The sequence below is a fragment of the Mizuhopecten yessoensis genome, unplaced genomic scaffold (assembly GCF_002113885.1).
Source record: "Mizuhopecten yessoensis strain PY_sf001 unplaced genomic scaffold, ASM211388v2 scaffold2729, whole genome shotgun sequence".
Taxonomy (NCBI): domain Eukaryota; kingdom Metazoa; phylum Mollusca; class Bivalvia; order Pectinida; family Pectinidae; genus Mizuhopecten; species Mizuhopecten yessoensis.
The window spans coordinates 187,297-204,896 of record NW_018404690.1 but is presented as its reverse complement, the minus strand read 5'-3'; positions in this window follow the sequence as shown (position 1 = coordinate 204,896).

The following is a 17,600-nucleotide window of genomic DNA, read 5'->3' as shown; positions in this document are numbered from 1 at the left end:
CATGATTGCAAGAGGTGACCAATCTCCCCTGCTGTATCCCACTGTATGTGTATCGTTAAAGGTGACTAAAGTGTAAGCCCCTCTAGATCGAGGGTTTTCTTTATTGTCTTTTACTCATAGGACATGAAACGACCACAAGTGATATGCTGCCCCGTTGCAACATTTTCTTTACTTACATTTTCTATCTTTCATTCTACTTTCTTTCTCTCTTATCTACTCTCTTTGTCCTGCAATGTCTCCCAGTTCTGTTATGATGACCCCAAACTCCGAAACAAATATGGCCTTCTCTTATTACAAACGGGTCATGAATACAACACAACATATCATAATAATGGCAAGATAATGTCCTTGTTATGTGTCGCACAAAGTGTTAATAACTGCTTAATTTTATCTTTTTTGTTTTAATGAAGACATACTTTCGTTTCAACACTATGCAAAAATTGTTAACAAACGTTTGCCTCATTACAGTACAAATGTTTCAGGAATACATACGAATCGACTGCAATCAAAAGATTTCATTATCATGAATATATGTTTTGTTTTAATGATTGAGTGACATATTCAAATTATGTTTATAATTGCATAAGTGCATTCCATTTGTTTGCGTTTCGAACTTTACTACGTGCATACAATAAATAGTTTTACTTGACTGGTCATCGCCACACATAACAGCTGATAAATTCCGTTGTGTGTTGGTACTTTGGTAATTTTATTTTATATACCATAACTTAAGTAAAAGATAAACATAAGTAGACCTGTATGTTGACCGCCTTTTGTATTCTCGAACTATTCAATAGTAATGGCGCATAAAACACAAACTACAAATATGATGTAATATGAACATGACAAAAATGAAATTTAACTCCGCTTCGTCTCGGTCACATATTCAGGTTCATATCTCCTCATATTCACGAGCATAAAAGTCCAAAATTATGGAATATTAACCACAAATACGATTTCATTTGACTCACTTAGTTTGTTAGACCGTCAATGTGTATAGTTCATACCCGAGGTGTTGGTGTATTGGTTTAGCGAGTTATAGGGTAGCGGAGGTAGACAGCTCGAAAAAATAAGCAAGGAAGCCGTTCAATGTTTTACAGTAGATAATATCCTGTTCCCGAGTCCTTTTAGAACCGACTATGTTAAGCCAAACCATAGATATGTATATGCCAATATGCATAAAATGTACATAATGATAAAGTTAGTTACAGCAATTATCAACAAACCTTGTTATTGACGTCTACCCATCTTCCTGTTTCCAAAAGGTTTAGCAATTGAAAAATGGAATATATCACGTTTAATGTTGGTGTTTCGTAATAATATAATTAAATACGACTTGTCTTCAAGATCTATTTTTTTCTTCTCCTCATAAAGATGATCTAAATTGTATGCCACTGAATAAGCGTTTATTGCTAAAAACAAAAATAAACATAAAACACACTAACATAAACTAATAAAAAAACAGGAAAAAATCCGACACCAACCATGCTTGTATGATGTCATTGACCTTGGTAAGGATCACTTCACCACAGCCTGCAAAATACTAGAGAAATCCACAGTAGATTTTCCTACATACAGTAATCTCCCTTTAACTGTTGCGCGATGGTGTCAGTGTACTACCATTGTAAAAGAGGTTCAGCTGGTTCGAGTGACATACAGGATAATGTTCAGGGTTCCAGGGATACAGTTTGATCGAATTATAACAAGTACATGTACCATAATAAAGACATATAATACCAAAAGAATACAGTACCTACACATATAAAGGTTTTTAGTTCCTGTTTGTTTAAATATGTCTGAGGACATCTTTCTCTAGTCATTTTCATAACGTTCACATTTTAAACTCTTTGTCAAATCAAGTATTTTCAATTATATTCCGTACAGATAGGGTAATTCAATTTCGAAGAAACGATTTGCATATAGGTATTCCAGCATCTTTTAGAAGGGTTGGAATATCTGCCAACACAATAGCAGCTGAAATGGCTCCTAAAATGCCTCCCGCAATTAGACCTATAGAAACGGAGCTTGTTCTTGTGTCCTCAGCACAGTTCTTCTTCCGGGCATCGGCATTGGTAGATTTTGCGTCCATTTTTGTTTCTGCAACCAAACTGTTAAGTTTTTCTTGCAGCTGAGTATCCGATAAGGGACTAGGTGCCGTTGCTGAAGTTGTGGTTTGATGTTGTGTTGTTGTTGTCGTCGTCGTCGTTGTTGTTGTTGGGTTGTAAATTGAGGTTTTTGTTTCTGTTGTTGGTTGCAGTGTTGTACACTGTACACCAGGTGTGGTTGGACCAGGAACTGTTGTTGTCTGTTCGGTTGTTACAGGCGTTGTAAATGTGGTCGTAGGCAGTGGGCGTACTAAAGCAAAACAAATCAATAAGGTCGGTATTATTATTATACTTTGATAAAAACATCGCTACATGTATCATTTTACGAAAGTCACACCACCTAAGAAATATCTAGTTTTTATCAAAATGTTTCACCATTAGATAGAGATACATAACGAAACAGGTAATACATGCTGGTTGACAAGAATATCCGGAAGTTTATTTTTATATCAAAAATGTGAATGTATACTTTTTTGTTAATATCTACTGCATGTATGACGAATACTGATACTTGATCGAATACTTTGAACAGTATGTACTTTATTTAAAGGCGATTTTAGACACCCATGTACATTGCCTATATATATATATATATGTTTATGTCATAAAATTATGGAAAATATAATAAAAGTTAAAATAAAATAAATAATAAAAAAAAAAATGCTGGTGGCAAAATGAAAATAAGGAAATTATAGTTGTCTCTAGATAACGCGATTTTTATTCAACAGCTTTAGCAGTTAAGAATAACAGTCCCTCTGTAAGCAAACTGCTAGCTCAACTTGGCTAGGACTGGCTGTAAAGCCATGTGGCTAAGACCGACAATAACTATAATGATTGTGTATCCAGGGTACGAATCCTGGTCTAGTTCTTTAAGTGTTTTTAAAGTCGGAACATATTTAATTGATTCATTTTTATATATTTATATTTTCTTATCTTATAGTCATTATGACTATAAGAAAAGAAAATACAAATACATAAACAAATCGATGTTTCGACTTGAAGCTAAGTCGCTACCAAAGCCACATATGCCTAATGCACTTATTATCTTTAAACAAATACTTTACACACTATTCAAACATTAAATCATTAGTAACAGGACATTTTTATCCCTTCACATAAGAGGTTTAAAGAAGCTATTAATTAACTAATTAGAAAATGACAGGTTTTCTATTCACGGACGTGTTATCATTCCGCATGCGTATAATTATCAATAATTACCACATGATAATAGACTATTATTGTAAGTTACGGTATTCATGGAGTTACAATACAAAATGTGTCTTACCGACAGGGCAGGTGGAGTCTATTGCGGTTATACCCTCGAGTGAGACACTGTTAGATATGATGTTAACTGTAATATATACACCAATATATCTCAATACATATACACCAATATATGTCAATATATTGTATACACGAATATATCTCAATGAATATACACTAATATTCCTCAATATAGATATACCAAAATATGTCAATACATTGTATAAACCAATATATCTCAATATATATAAACCAATATATCTCAATATATATATACAGCAATATATTTAAATGAATGTACACCAATATATCTCAATAAATATACACCTATATATCTAAATAAATTGTATACACCAATATATCGCAATAAACTTACACATGTATATTTGAATAAATTGCATTCACCAATATATCTCAATACATTGAAGATACCAATATATCTCAATACATTGAATATACCAATATATCTCAATACACTGAATGTACCAATATATCTCAATAAATTGTATACAATAATATATCGCAATACATTGTATACAGCATTATTTGGCAATATATATACCCTTACAAACAAGATGGTATGGTCATCTTGTTCACCTAACCATGAGTCAAATGTGAAGACCCGAATACCACATAGAAAATCAACGGTGTTAATATGAAACATCACTTTGTTTAATGTCCTATTAAAAGCTACGGCCATTTAAGGACGTGCCTCCATGGTTGTATGCGTGCTTGCGTATATGTGTGCTGGAGGTAGGTTATGTTGGTGTAATTGCCTTCTTGTGACAGCACGGTTCTGATGCCGACTTCATAGTGCTATCTCACTGAAATACTATGCCGAAAGCACTCTGCAAAGTATCCCGCCCGGTCACATTATTCTGACAACTGGTGAACCAGTTGTTACCATTAGTAGAAGTAAAATCAGATATACATATACATATACTACAGCGTCAATACTAATGGATAACAAAACTAAGGTATGACATAATTTCCTCTCACATTAGATATCCACACTACCGATCAGGGAAATATTTCTCCGCCTTACCTTAAGGTAACAAAAAAAATTGAGTGTCGTCACGTCAATAATGCAATGACGTTACGTCATCAATAGCAGATCAAGGAAGATAACTCCGATCTGCTGGAAATTATGAAATAAGCGTTTGCATTTCATAAAATTATCACTTATATTTGATGTGGGAGAAAAATACTTATCCCCTATCTTAGGTGCAAGACAGAAAAATCAAACTTTCAATACGTTTTCAGGTTTTCATACAAATATCAACTAACAGCTAACGTGAAAAAGAGTAATAAATGTTAAGTTTGTTTTGAACAGAAAAAATAATTGAAAACTATTTTTGCCAGCTTTCAAAAATGTCCGTTTCCTTTGTCAAGCAAAACGTGCCCATATGTCTGGATTGGGGACTGTCTTTATCTCAATCTTATCTTCGTAATGAAATTCGTCAGTTTGGTAAAAATTAAAATGGGAATAATCAGTAGCGTTGAAACATTCTTTAACGAATCTGACATTTATCATAACTACATGTACAATAAACATTAGGTTTGGCCGAGTTTAGTGAAAGTATACCCAATGATTGTTTATTTTCGGTTTTGGTTAAAACGTTACATATCGGCTATGTAAGTGTTATTCACAGATACACATTTTATATTATGGCTGTTTACTGAATCAAGAGTATAATCACTTACCTCCAAATCGTCGTCTTACGTACAAATGAGTTCCAGAGTTACTATAGCTTGTCGTGTCCACACTATATGGATCGTTTGTGAACAGCAGTTGGAACGTGACACCGTTCGTTTTTACTTTAACGACCCAGCAATGTAAACTGTCGATCATGGCATTTGAACAAAAATCCAAACATTCTGGCAGCTCCATATTGTTCACATCGATGAAAATGAAACCAGTTGTCGAAACATCTGTGTTCATAAAGGTTTCGAAAGAACTTTTCACTACAAAAATAAAAAAATAAAATAAAACATGGATATAAATGTGACATTTTATTAAAAGGTACATAAAATAGCATTTCTTAGCATTAGGAAAGGTCATTTTACTCTAGTTTAACCCTTGTTTAAAATAAATCAACATGTTGCAGAATCCATGGACTAATCCTGTTTGCAAACAAGGAGGTTAACAAGAACACGGAAAATAAAATTGAACCCACATTTAAGGATAGAAATACGAACGTTTTCAATAATGTTATGTCACTAAAACAGTTCAGCGCCTCGATAGACTGCAAAAAGAACAATGCAGGTGCAAAATGTTGACAGCATCCGACAAGAATTACCAAATAGTTCATTGTTGAATGGTATGCACTCGTAACTAGTGGTTACTTTTCAATGCTTAATTAAAGGTTGAGACTAAATCTGAAATACGATCCTATAGTTAAGACGGATGTGCTTTACAGATACCATCAAAACAGATATATGCATTATTGTGCAGCATAAAAGGTACCTCTGCTGTCATTGAAAACTGTTTTCAGGATCGTAAACACATTTAAGAATGGTAAAGTAGACATCAAAGAGAACACGAATTTTAGAATAGACTATACTTATATAATCTGAATAATGCATAGGGTCTATAACCGAGCCTCGTTCTGGGAACAAATGTAACCGAAAACGTGTTGTTTTTTCAAGCAAATTGTGGAACTACTCCGACGTGTTTGGCATCTCTAGATCATCTGTTCCACAGTCATAACATCAACTAATCCAGGATGGATTGTAAATCACGAAAAACTTACATGTAAGACACAGGTCTTTAATCAGCTTATGCTCAAGAATATCAAAGTCACACATCGGGTCATGATGATATCACCTTTGGTGTGAATGGCAAACAAAACAGGAAAACCCGAGAGAATATCGAAGCGTCAACAAAACCAAACTTTAACCTCAAAATCGATGAAACTTACGCAAAATATAAACGAAGGAATGCTTTGTACACAGACCCTTAAACAAAGTATAAGATTAGATGTTCCGGAAGGCAGTGTTTTTCTGCTTCATTAACGACACCTGCAATTGGATCACATACAAGTAATGGCTCATTCCCAAATGTAAACTGGGGTAGTGAAACGAAACAACCAGAACAACAGCGAAATTGATAAAAAAAGAACCTCTTGTATAGAATCAAAATACTTACTGGACATTTTTTCACATATAAATCGATGATGATCATTGCATTTGGTTGTGTAGTGATATGTGTCCTCAAACCTCAAGCACTTGCTTTGCTGACAGTCATCTGGTTCGGGCGACCTTGGGTTCCAGTTACTGAATGTATTTATATCGCAATCAGCCCAGTAATATTTGCCGCAGTTATTGTTGTCAGTACTGTGCATACCGGTCCAATAGATGTGTGGCAATCTGTTGTCGGAAAAATGTTATTATGTCAAGGTGATGTTCATGTTCATTGATAAGTAATAGGACGATCAATAATAAATTCAACGGCCACCCGTAGGTGAGCCATTTACAGCATTTCGTCGTTTGGAGTTATATTTATAGATTTTGATGAACGGAGGAAACAGCAGGAGGCAGTTATAACATATGCCAAACTTTATGTTTGTAGTTATTTAGTATATGTTGACTTATGTCAAGCCTGAGTGAGTCGTCAGAAGAAGAAGGAAATGAGGAAGAAAAATGCAAAGTCTTACTGATAAGACTTATTTTTATTTGAATTTCTAATTAATTTTATCCTCGGTTACACAAGCGGCTCCTCTAACGCCAGACACCTATTGACCACGCGTACATCACGTGAACGGTCAACGCTGATTGGTCAGTTAAAGCGGTCACGGTTGAGTGGAGCGCTCTTGAACCTCGCCTTCGTCAGGGATCAGCAACAGTGCACAGACTGATTTTTGTACATATTGACAAAAACGCACCCTCCATCACCCCTTTGACGCCTTCCTTTCGATAAATGTTTTTTATTCAGTTTTCTTTAATGCATTTCATTGTAATAATTGGTATATTTTAACCGTTACTACATTATAAAAGATGTGCATGTATATCTAAAATAACTTATACTTTAAGATTATACAGAAGGTACAGGTATTTTGATTCATTTGCATTGACGGTTTTATGTGCCGCAATTTCATCCAAAAATATTATTAAGTAATATGGACGATCAATAATAAATTCAACGGCCACCTGTAGGTGACAGGAGGCAATAATAACATATGCCAAACTTTATGTTTGTAGTTATTTAGTATATGTTGACTTATGTCAAGCCTGAGTGAGTCGTCAGAAGAAGAAGGAAATGAGGAAGAAAAACACCTTACTGAATTGTATTAGTTAGGATTATTTGTTTATAGACAGACAAATATCTGAATACAGATATTACCGCAAACTGTCTTTCCTATTTATATTTTGGCGTTGTCAAATGAAAAAGCAACAACAACAACAAAAAAACAATACGAGCGATATATACACATCCATTCAATGGAATATATAAACAAAATATAATAACAGTAGTGCAGACTAAGGACTGTGCTAAGTTTTCAAGGCAATCCGTCTATTTCCAAAGACGAAAAGGTGAACACTTACATCACAACATAAAACTAAAAGATAAACGGGAACTATGAAACAATACTACAACACAAAATACATGAAGAAATAAACAGTCATCAGAAGGCTAATTACGGCGAATAATTCATCTTGAAGACGTGAGATCAAGTGAATTGATAGAAAAAATGTAAATAAATGTAATGAGACTATCTATAACTGTAGTTGTTTTGTGTTAGCACGACGTGAAAACAAATGGAACATATATATACATGACACGCACGCACGAATGCACGTACGCACGCACACGCGCAGTAATGACCCATGCAAACATATAAAATTATATTATATATACTCTGGAAAACATGTATTTTAATGTTAAATATATGTATGTATGAGGACATGACGTACATAATTCAATGTGATAAGAATAACTCAATGTTATAAAAGTTGCTTCTTTTACTGTAAAAATGGAAAAATTATCGAGGTGGACATGCTCGAGTTTCACGTTGTGCCAATCAACACGAAAATATCCACTACTATCCATAAACTATCTATGTATATAAAGATTGTAAATATTTTATATAAATATTTCACAATGATTGCTAATGTTTTAGAATCGTTGATAGCGCCAAAACAAATCCACACCACGATTAAGTTAGGGAGTCACAACGTCCCATTTGCGAGAATGTTCATTTTTACAATACAATGGAATATTTCAATTTTAATGACATAATAGTATTTTTTTATATTCACTTCACGATGTAAGTCAGTATTATAACAACGATGAATTAATATACATGTAAAAGACATACTTCAAACAATGTCATAAAAGTGATTTATGAATAAATGTTTTTTCGTAGAACGTATGCAATTAGATACTATATGGGCAAACTATTGGAAAGTTTTAATGTGTAACTGTTAGTTATAAACTTGGCAAAAAGGATGATGATATTATGACAAATGCGTTTATGTTAAACGTCAAAGGTTTATATAATATGCAAGATATATCACGACAATTAGTCTGATGAATGCTTTCTAATATGATTATTCTCTCCTTTACATAAAAAGCTGAACATGACAAAGATCAAAAACGAGGCTGATGGACTTTTACTTACATCTGATTGCTATATCCTAACTTGTCAATGAACTCCAAAAAACTGCTGTGTTTGTCACTGTCATTGAGCTTGATTAGTCTGGATCCTTCATTCTCACAAAACATCTCGGCTTCATACCAAGACACTCTATTGGATTGGTAGACTGTCAGATTATATGTTTCAGCGCAGCACAATGCTGGGGGATCAAGTAAAAAGTATAGTTTACAGCAAGCAAGAACAAACTGGAACCTGAAGTCGATAAGTAAAAGCTACAACAGGAAACACCAAAAACTCAAGACGCAATTATCGACTTTACCTTCCCTTGCAATCGCAAGCGACAATTACTTTTTTTTTTATTAATGATACAATTAATAAAAAAGACATAATATATAAACAGATGGACAATTGGCATACACCTATTTCAATCTCTAACTGCCCGACATATAAGAGGTCACAATGGCTAAGTGTAGTGACCGTTCGAAAAGACACGCTTTCTACAAATCTACAAGTACATATCAATACTCATGTTTAGTTTCGTTGGTATACGGCATATAGTCCCTGAGAAAACTATAACAATCAAATATTGGACAGGAAAACAAATAATCAGAAGAAAAAAAGTATAAGGAGAAAAAGAAGAAAGAATAATGAAGGCAAGTTCCTATTTTAACGGTACGGGGACCGTTAAGGATTTCCCCAAACTATCCCGTAGTAGCCATAAAGCATGCAATACCATAATGCACTTTGATATTAATTTTGAACAAAAAAAAAGGCACCAAGAGGGACCTTTGGCATCACATTGGCTTACATCCATAAATGTGTCAATCAATCAGAGGCTATGGTAGCGATGTTTGATGGCCGATCGGAAAACAAAACGCGCTACGCACATCTACCCACGTCAACCAATTCCACGTGAGGTTTCAATAGTCCACGGCAAGTATTCTCTGATGGAAAGCCTGGAAACTATTTTGCGGAAGAAATGGGAACAATAATAATAGTAAGCAAAGAAGCAAATGATATAAATCATCCGACTCGTTTGGGGGCTTGATAACGTGTAGCTCCCACAAAAATCCGAAGGTATACGATGTGCAATGGACGAGTAGGTATGTCGTGCATCACCTGTACGTGTCAAATCATAAAATGTCTTCCGTCAATGTTTCAAGAAAGAAAGAAGACCAAAGTGTGAACAAAACCATAATTCCACGTCAAGATCAATAACAGAATGAACCATGAAGATAATTACTTGTTTATTGTGGTTCGGTGGCGCAGTGTATTTCGCACTCGCCTTCCACTAAGGCGACCGGGGTTCGATTCCCCGATCAGACGTGAATTGGTTTGGGGTTCACCTACCCGACTACGTAGGTTTGCTCCGGTGTCCTCCGACATTAAGACCCCAGCGCATTAGTATCTTGGCCAACATGAGTGATTAAAAAACGTTGAAATGACTTGTTTCTTAATGGTTGTAACATAAATAAAGTTTATACTTACTAAAAGCACTTGATCACGGCCTCGAAATGAGACTCGGGATATCGCCCATTAAACAATAGGGCATCCCTGGGAGCATAATCATAAACATTAGGCCATGTTGAAACCAAAGTTTACGTTACTATACCAACCGAAAAGCTAGTTCCGCAGCAAATATACAATCAGTACCGAAATCCAATAATATGTACCTGTGGAAAGGAAAAGCCAAGTGCTTAACACCCGAACTATTTTCTCCCCTCCTTCCATAGCGAGCTTCATCGTTGTACTGTTTAACGGATATCTATACATGATAGTTCATACATTTAGTATCATTGACCACACCAGCGCAGCCTTTATATATCCGGAAGTGAACATATAAATACAATCGACAAAGCAAAGTCCAGGTTTACTTTATTAGACCATCGATGGTCCTCCTATTATGTTTATATATTCAAGCCATACACATTGCTGTATCGTTTTCGCTTTAAGATCGATGATCAGTGTGACTGTTATCATGGAAAAGTGCACAAATATTTGAATTAAACACAATCTATATTGCTTACTTTACCTTATTCCAAAGCTTCCACGATCTATTATCAGTAGCGGAAGTAACGTATTCGTGTGTCTCGTGTATACACGTCATAAACCAAACGATCGTTTTTACTCAAGGTCACTGGAGAACTCCCATAAGGAAGACATTGATCAATTCATGTGGTATTTTTCTAGGCCAAATTAGGATTGAATCCTGTTCTGTTGAGTCAATAGGGTATAAACCCCTAGAGATATAAACCTCAATGGGTCTATCCTATCCTTCGTTAGGTATAATCATCGATATTACTTGAGACAAATTTGTGAAGCAGTTCATATCAAATTAGTTTCAAGGCGCTTTGAGACCCCAATTTCAACAGGATAGGATCAAATGAATTATATTTACACTGTATTTACTTAGAATACATGTAATTTCAGGAAATATTCCCCCTAAATACATGAGAAGGTATATTGAGTTCATATTCAGGACCTAAATATCGTTAAGCAGATAAGGACATTTTGCTGATGCAGCAGTACGGTTTTGTACATATTTAACACAGTAGGTTGTTCCATTTGTGTTGTTTTCATTCAAAAGTTGCATCACTACCAGAGCAGTGTGTCAATTCGGATACATAACGACCGTTATAAATGAATACAAATGCTAGAAATGCTACTAATTATACTTAGCTAAAAACGTCTATTTTAAAGCAATTAAAAGAAGAAAAAATAGTGTTGTTCACTGTGTATTTTCTTAATTTACCAATTCATATCGATGTAGGTTCACTGGAAATATATAATCTTAACAACCACGGCTACCGTTGTTCTTTGTATAGCATTTGAACATTATTTGTTATGTAAATATGAGGATTGATCTTTATTTGACGGCGTATACGTTTGTAGGAACGCTGTTGGCGCTACCGAGCACCATAGAATATGATCTTTGCAAACTACGTTCATGATACCGTATTTGCCGTCAATCCTCCACACAATATATTTCACTCATTAGTCGGTATATATTTAAAGAAAAGAAAAGAAATAATCAGTAACACGTAGATCTGTAAAGCGTTATTGCTTTACAGATACACGTGTTCTTTCAACGCACACAGACAAATATATATACTAACAAATAATGTATATGAGGGACTGTAAAAGAGATAGGTGTTGCGGACTTATTAAATATTAATGGTTGTTAATATCACTTTTTTATGTTGATAATGTTTAACATTGATCTTGTTTTCTAATGACGAAACATGACATTAAATGCCAAGACTACCAAATGAATTTGACGGTGAAGATGGAATAACATACCTCCTTTAACTACTATTACTTAAGAAACCCCCCGCACCACTACCAAAACTACAACAACACATTGGAAACATTTTGTTCGGCATGAATACAACTATCTTTGTGTGAAAAAAAAAAGATCGGTGAGGTTAGGCCGGGATTCCAAACCATGGATATATTGTTGTACATATACTAACATTTTAATGGACAGAGCTACCTGGACCCGGTTTCATGAAACCGTGATCGTGCTTAAACATGGATTTTATGCGTAAACCTGGTTTCTTGTGGCTGGCTCAAAGTCATGTTACACGGTCCGAAAGTCAACTGTAAAAATCAAACATGGTATTTAGCTCCAACACTCTCCTAAATTCTTTCAGGTCAATGACAAAGTATAGTTTTTCACAAATTTATCACTGAATATGTGCACGAGAGCGGTTTCATGAATACATATGTAAAGCAACTGTTATTATATAACGAATGATTATCAGTTGTATAACATAATCTGAAATTGACTTTAATAATGAAAATGGAAATATTAAGATCAACAGAAAAAAGAATGCTTTCCATACAATGTGTTTGGAGTTCAGTAAGTGCAATGTGTTATATGTGTATATGTATAAATCAGGGCAGAACACTGGCGTCATTACACTTGTAATTTAACATTTATTTCCTGACAAGATTTTTTTTTTTTTTTTTTAAATATTTTAGATACACATATGTTTTACTGTGGTAATCTATCATTAGTAAAACACACTAACGACATACAGCTAGGTGTATTGTATATTCTGTAGAATTAGAATGTTTTGAAATTACTTTATGTCTGTAATTTATTTCGTTTCTTTCCAAGGACATATTCATTTCAAAAATAAGATTTCAAGTAAACATAAGGCTACGTGTAGCAGGTAATATTTAATCATATACAGTTTCTGAAAACAAAATTTTACTCATAATAGGAAGTACTCCAGGTCTTTAACTAAAATAAGTACTAAGCTACAAAATATATGATAATCACCACAATAACGACTCGAGATCTATAAAATATATTATAATTTCCAAAGTTACACCTCAGTGTCTATATATCATATAATAACTACAGTTGTACCATAGTAACCAACTTACTTCTATATAACATATACTAGAATCATTACGGTAACGAATTGAGGTTTATATAGCATATTTCAATCACTACGTTTCAAGTTTTATTTTAACACTCATGACACACGAGGTATGTTACAAGAGGTCAACATTTTAATACATTTCAATTACATAGCAAAGTGAGTATATATTGCATATACAACATGTACATATATAATGTTACAGAATAATAACACTACATTTAGCTTATGTCACTTAACGCCTTAATTCTTTTCTTTAGAAAACGACTTATTTTAGGTAAAGCATTTAAATTACAAATAGAAATCATTCCTTTCAGCTTAAAATTGTTGGGTTTGTAGTGTAATACTTATGGATATATATTTTTCTTATTGATGATATATAAGTATTTTGGCATTTAAACAAATAATGTGGTTCATCATCTATACCTGTTTGACATAAAGGACATACATGTATTCTATCTGATTTTGGAGTTGCATTCCAGCGTCCAGTCTCTATTGGGAAATTTATATTAGACGTTCGAAATTTACAAATAATTTTCCTATCTTTTTCATTAAGTTTTTTTAGATTTGATTCATACTGAAAGTTTGTCTTAAATATGGAGCAGAATTTACCACGAGAAGAGTTTTCTATCTCTTGGAACCATTCCTGTATAAATTGATCTTTTAACCGCTGTTTAACTACAGCTTTGAATGATTTCTATTCATAGTACATGTATTTTGAAAAATCCACAAATTGCTAAAACCTAACTTGTTTGATATGTCTTTTATGTAGTTATTCATTTGTTCATTTGACTATAAAACATATGTCATTTTAAATTTCAGACTAGATAACTTGCTCCCGTCATTTAACAATTTAAACCAGAACATGATCATTCTTGTCTTGATTTCTACTTCCAGAGGATATCTCCCGGTTTCTCCATAAATCATGTAACTCGGAATATAATTTTTCACATTCATGATTCTTTTACAAAATTGCAAATGCATTCTTTCTATGGGAATAGTCTTTTCGAATACCCATATCTCACAACCATACAATAGGATCGGTGAAACAAGGGAATCAAATAACTTACGTTGCAAATCAACAGACAATGGGATATTTCTTATTTTCTTGTACAATGCATATAGTGCCTTTTTAGCTTGTTCAGTTATTTTTGTTTTTGCTTTACTAAATGTACCATTGCTAATAAATAATATGACCAGATATGAATAAGAATTTGGACTTAGATGTTTTCTTCATTCAATCTAAACACATATTGTTGTCTACGTTTTCTTTTTTCAAAGATGACGACTTTCGTTTTCTTTACATTACATAAATAGTCAACTTCCAACTTCTACAATAGTTTTGAAACACAGTCTGGGCATGTTGTAACCCCTCCGATGTCTCAGCCATTAACACAGTATCATCCGCATACAGTATTAAAAATAGTTTAAGATACATTCCAATGTTAATTTGACAGAGTCTTTCTACATCATTAAGATATGCAACATCATTTTGGTTTAAAATATCGTCAAGATCATTCAGGTACAGGGGAAACAAAAATGGGGATACATTTTCCCCGTTTTAATCCGACATTGCAAACGAAAAATTCCGAAATTTCATTTCCATTTTTAACACATGACATGGTATTAAAATATATGTTTTGGATAACCTTAAAAACTTTTCCATTTTCGTCACCTTTTTAACATCTTTTGCCATAATCCCGCTCGCCAAACCGTGTTGAACGCTTTTCGAAAATCAACAATACAACCTTTTCCCTTGGGCAAACTATATGTTTATTAATAAGTGTAACATAAAAATATTTTCAGTTGTCGAGTAACCTTTTCTAAACCCTGCCTGAGAGGGAGAAATTTAGTTAATCTATTATTGATGATATGAGTAAACACTTTCCCCAAGCAAGACACTAGAGTTATAGCTCTATAGTTCTCCAGGTCGCAAGTTTCTCCTTTATTTTTTATAAATAGGCTTAATTATTCCAACTGTCCAAGAGTCTGGGACTAATCCAGTATTTAATATACTGTTAAATTACATTGTATATGCATGTAACGGCATAAAGTTAGTTAATGTACTCTTGATATGCTCTTTTAAAATGTCATCATTTCCACATGCTTTGTTATGTTTTAAATTACTTACCGCATGTATAACCTCTTCCTCTGAAATATCTTCGTCTAGTATCTGGTAAAAAGTATTATTTTCCTTTTCGAGAAAATATATGTTATCATCATCCCGGTCATCAGTGGAATTGTTCAGCTTTTTGAAATACTCAAAAATTCATTTATTGGTATGTCAGCTTTATTGGATTTAGCTTTACCAGATCATTTATTTAATAAATTCTATAGTGTTTTGGGGTAACTATTTGCAGATTCCCTTATATCCCTTTCCATTTTATGCTGATATTCCTTAAAACACCTATTCATTTCTTTTCTATATTGTTTACTTTTATTTCTCACTGATTTATACTTAATCTTGGCCAAGTGAAACTCATTTCTCAGTTTTCTACATTTTCCAGTATACCATGGTTTATTAGTTGTACATTTATTACTCTTGTCAAGTCTGGATATCTTCTACCGAACGCCTTATTAGCTGACCTTGTGAAGAGGTTACCTATTCGACTCACAATGTCGTTAAGTTCGGTTTCATTAATTTGGTCCACGGAAAGACTCATTGACTATGTAATATATAAATTATAATAAATGGCTTCAATGTATATTTAACGATATATTTAATTTTTGCATTAGTTTAGCTCTCGCCTGATTCCTCCTCCGTCATGACAGCGAACATTAGTGAACAGAGCACCGTACATTACAATCACGTGTACAGTTAAATCTACACTGGGATAATATGAAGTTTACCGCTGAAGGACGAAAGTTTGAAAGTGGTACAAACACATTACACTAAATTACCATTATTTCCACTATTGTGAAACATTCGAAAGAAATATTAATAAAGATGTTACGTTACAGTATACAATTATAGTTGTTCGAAATTCAACTGTTAAAAAATACAAATATGATTTTTGTTTTAAATATTAAAAAAAACCTGTTATGGTCAAGCTCAGGACCTTTTCATTTCAAAACCTATCCTTAACCAATGTTGAAATCTAGGAATAATACATGAACGACATGGAATTGAGTGTCACATGTATTGGCTACAAATAATATAGAAACAGTAAAGAATGGTTGATAACATAACAGGGGGAGTAAATCTAAGTCAAATACAATATTTTAGTTGCTTTTCTATTACATGTTGTATAGAAGGGCGGAAACCTCTTTTAGAAAAATCAGATCGAAACTCTTGTTCGCGATTATACAGTTGTAACTGATACTGTGGCATTCCTAACTTTAATTTAAGTTTAACAAAATGTACCGACGTTCCTTCAAAATTCCTGTCGTCGACCTCGTGGCTGCCTAGAGCCAGGAATTAGTTTTGATGTAATTTTTATCAAAAATACTATATAAAACCAAAACCCGATTACATAATTTATCATACTCTCCACTTGATAACAATAAAACCATCATAAATAACAACCAAGAGCGAGAGATGCCATCTTTGTGAAACGGACACGATGACCTTTGGGTATCTTACCTCATTCATATTCGGCAAACCGCATTTACTACTAAATTGGCAATGTGCAATCAATCATGTGTCTTCCGTTTAGCCTTGTTCTTATGAATTACAAAGTGTATATATCCATATTAATTTTACAAACATAAAATATAAGAGCAAAAAGCGGTAACTTGTTCGAGGATTGTCTCAAAAAAACAATAGTTATGCAATAATCCCAAATGAACATTATTTTGAAAATATCTGGCTTAAACTTTTTCGAAGACAGAGTCATATATGCGCCTATCTGGAAATCGGGGTCCAAACACTCTTATTGTACTAGATGTCAAGGACAAGATTTTAATGTACACATTTGGTTGGCATTCAGAACTTTAATGGTACAGTAGGAAAACATGAACATTAAATTTACCTAGCTAGAACTTTTTTTTTTTTTAAAGATTTTCAGAACATGTACATTATACAAAACATCACATCAACACACCTCCACATATTCACACATATCAAGTATTGAAATTATCCTCATCATCATCATCATCCTCATCCTCATCATCTGATGATGATTTTTTACAATCACCAAGACACATTCAATTTTCACACACTTTCACACATAGAGAGACAAATAAATGGACAAAGAGCACTAAGAGAGAGAGAGAGAGAGAGAGAGAGAGAGAGAGAGAGAGAG